The sequence below is a fragment of the Piliocolobus tephrosceles genome, chromosome 18, assembly GCF_002776525.5.
Source record: "Piliocolobus tephrosceles isolate RC106 chromosome 18, ASM277652v3, whole genome shotgun sequence".
In the NCBI taxonomy this organism is placed as follows: Eukaryota; Metazoa; Chordata; class Mammalia; order Primates; family Cercopithecidae; genus Piliocolobus; species Piliocolobus tephrosceles.
This window is the reverse complement of record NC_045451.1, coordinates 33,274,218-33,278,221: the sequence shown is the minus strand read 5'-3', so window position 1 is coordinate 33,278,221 and position 4,004 is coordinate 33,274,218.

Here is a 4,004-nt window from a genome sequence, read left to right as displayed (position 1 = left end):
ACCACACATACCCCGCTCCCTGCACGTGTGCGTATATACCACATCCCACACCCCCACACAACACAGTCACACTCCACACCCAGTGAGTCTCACACGCAGCACCCAGGTTGTGTCCTACACAAGGGTGCCCAGCTGAGGGTCCGAGGCATCTCCCAGGGTCCTGGGGTAGGGCTGGACGCCTGGAGGGAGGAAGGGTACCTCCTAACTGGCATGAAGGTGCCCTCTGCACTGGCTGAGACTCTGGCACCTGCTACCACAGAGCACTCCCCACCTGCCTCTAGTCCTCTCTGGGATGGTGAGACCTGCCGCCCCTGAGGAACCCCAGCCCTCTCCACTGGAAGGGCCTGCCCCATGTCCCACTCCCTATTCCTCCCTGGCCCTGGGTGCCCCACCTCGAGTACCTGGCTCCAGGCACAGCTGGCTCTTCCCTCCCCAGGCCCCTCAGTCTCTTAGTACCTGGACCACTCCCTTCATCCCCCACATGCTTATGGGGCACCTACTGGGGTCAAGTCCTGACTCAGTGCTGGGGAGACAGAGGGGACGAAGTCACGCTCATCCTCAGCAGGCATCTGCCGTCTACACACCAGTGGCCATGCCCAGGGAGCAGGACTGTGGCAGAACGTCCCTGGCAGCTGTGGGAGCCTGGAGGGGTGATATGTAACCCTGACTAGGGAGCAGTCAGGGAGAGCTTCCTGAAAGAGGTGGCAGTAGACAAAGGCACACGCTTTCTAACTGCCGTGACTCACTGCATGCTGAGCTCTGCCCCCTCTCACCAGAAAGGGAGGCCGTGGTGTGGAATAGAGACTGGGCTTGAGTCCCAGCCTTGGGAAAGTGTACCAGCCTCAGCCTCAATGTCCTTGTCTGTGGAATGAGAATTTCAACACTGCCCTTGCAGGAGAATAGTTGAGGTGGCATAAGGTGGGTGCTGGAGCCAGACAGACTGCCTTCAGTCTTAGCGTTGTCACTATGAGCCATGCAACCTTGGGGAAGCTAGCTTCCCTTTCTGACGCAGTGTCCTGTCTGTAACATGGGAGTCCTAACGGGAAGTCTCTCATAGGTTATTTTGAGTATTTAAAGCATTTTGATTTGGGAAGGTTTAGAATAGCGTTTGGCCACAGTGAGCACTATGTGTACAGAATGTATGGACGTGCTGAGCGGTCCCTATAGCTAGTGGGGGCTCACCAGATGTGCCAGAATGAACATGACCTTGAATATGTTTCTTCCCTCTGGACCTTGAACTCTTTAACTGTCTCTGAAGGGAGAGATGGCAGGCTGGGGCGGAGACATGTTTGCTGTGCTCCATGGAGACTCACAGCCAGCCTGGGCCTTGGTTTGTGGAGGGGTGGGGCAGTGACAAGGAGGTGTCTTCGGTCCATAGGTGCGTGGCCAAAGGTGCTGGCCCTGTGCCCGTCTCCTCCCAGCTGGCACTGTCCCTGGGAAGATGTAAGGCTACCTGTGGTGATCTCATTGCTGCCCTAACCTCTCCTTTCCCTGAACACAGGCTGTCTCTTGGCTTCAAGCAGATTTCCATTATTATTGCTATCTTCTCATTCATTTTCTTGTTTTCTTTTTTTTTGAGAGAGGGTCTCAGTCTGTTGCCCAGGGTGGAGTGCAGTGGTGTGATCTCGGCTCACTGCGACCTCTTCCTCCTGGGTTCAAGCAATTCTCCTGCCTCAGCCTCCTGAGTAGCTGGGACTACAGGTGCCTGCCACCACACTCGGCTAATTTTTTGTATTTTTAGTAGAGACAGGGTTTCACCATGTTAGCCAGGATGGTCTTGATCTCCCAACCTCGTGATCCACCCACCTCGGCCTCCCAAAGTGCTGGGATTACAGGCGTGAGCCACCGCGCCCGGCATTTCCTTCTTTTCAAAGTAAATGTATAAATACAAGAGAGCCCAGCCATTCCTTGCAGAGTTGAATATAGATTTCCCCTGTGACCCAACAGTTGCACTTCTCAGTGGAATGAAAACATGCACCTTCATCTGTGACACGGGAGTTACGACAGTAATGACTGACACGGACACGCGTGCATGAATGTTCACACAGCATCGTTCATGATAGCCGAGAGATGGAAACAACCCGAATGTCTGTCCACAGATGAGTGGATAAATCAAATGTGGTCTATCCATACCATCAAATATTATTTGGTCATAAAAAAGGGGTGACAGACTGATACATGTTCCCACATGGATGGGCCTCAACATGGATGAAGACCTTATGCTGTGTGAAAGAAGCCACATGCTGAAAGCAACATATTGTAAGTCTCCATTCATTTGTTTTTGTTTTTGTTTGAGATGGAGTCTTACTCTGTTGCCTAAGTTGGAGTGCAGTGGCGTGATCTCAGCTCACTGCAACCTCCGCCTCCCAGGTTCAAGTGATTCTCAGCCTCCTGAGTAGCTGGGATTACAGGCACCTGCCACTGATCCTGGCTAGTTTTTGCATTTTTAGTAGAGATGGCGTTTCACCATGTTGGCCAGGCTGGTCTTGAACTCCTGACGTCAGGTTATCCACCTGCCTCGGCTTCCCAAAGTGCTGGGATTACAGGCATGAGCCACCATGCCCAGCCAACTCCTTTTATTTGTAATATGCAGAATAGAAAAATCTATACAGACAGAAAGTAGATTCGTGGTTGCTTCAGGCTGGGAAGGAGGCGAGCGTGATGGGGGGCGGGTGGGAGGAAGATAACTAACGGATATGGGATTTCTTACAGCGATTAAAATGTTCTAAAACTGACTGTGGTGAGAGCGGCATGTATCTGTGACTGTCCTAAAAATCATTCAGGTATACACTTTGAATGAATGATTGTGTGGTATATGAATTATAGCTCAATAAAGCTACTAAAACAAATAAATACACAAAGAAATACAAATGTGGTTCTTTCTTTTCTTTTTTTTTTTTTTTTTTTTTGAGACGGAGTCTCGCTCTGTCGCCCAGGCTGGAGTGCAGTGGCCGGATCTCAGCTCACTGCAAGCTCCGCCTCCCGGGTTTACGCCATTCTCCTGCCTCAGCCTCCCGAGTAGCTGGGACTACAGGTGCCCGCCACTTCACCCGGCTAGTTTTTTGTATTTTTTTAGTAGAGATGGGGTTTCACCGTGTTAGCCAGGATGGTCTCGATCTCCTGACCTCGTGATCCGCCCGTCTCGGCCTCCCAAAGTGCTGGGATTACAGGCTTGAGCCACCGCGCCTGGCCAAATGTGGTTCTTTCTGGCCAGGAAAAGTGGTCCTCTTTTTGGGGTGAGGACAGAGTAGCAAGTCGGACGCAAAGCATGGTGTCTTCATGATCTTCCACAAGCACCTCTCCAAGCCTATGGGCCACTCACAGTCTAGACTATCCTTCCCCTTCTTCTGTGACTGCGTGCACAGTACAGCTTATCTCACCTTCCTGCTTCCCTTCGTCCCCACCGCTAACTGCCTGGGAAATCCCTCTCACTCACTGTACTCACACATCACCCCTCCACAGTGTCTCTCCTGGCCACCCTCCCCCAGAACCCCTTGCTCTCTAGTGGCCATCCCTGGGATTTTGCTTGTTTGGTCATTAAGGGGATTATGATTGTTTAGTTTTCCTTTCCACAGTTGAGCAGAAATTCCTTGCAACTGTCTCATACCTAGTTTATTCTTGGAACAAAACTAGGTGCTAAATAAATGCTTGTAAACTTGAAAACAGGTACTTGAACTGAACCAAGGAATTACAACTTTCCAACTGAAAAGTTCAACCCTGAACTCAGATATCATGATGATGATTTTTTTTTTAAACTGATTCCTTATTTGTCAATTTTCTTTAACCCAAGAAGTACCTAATGAACCAGTCTGAATTGGAAGCAGATCGATGCATTTTCTAAATGCATTCCAGTTGGACTGGAATAAAATTAGAACAATATTTTCCAAGCTGAAAACATCCCAAACTAAAGCCTTAAGGGTCTAAATGCCCTTTGTTCAGGGGAGTCTTGAAGGGCTGGGTCCTTCCTGGCCTTGAGGGCCCTGAGACCCTAAGGTTTTCAGCTT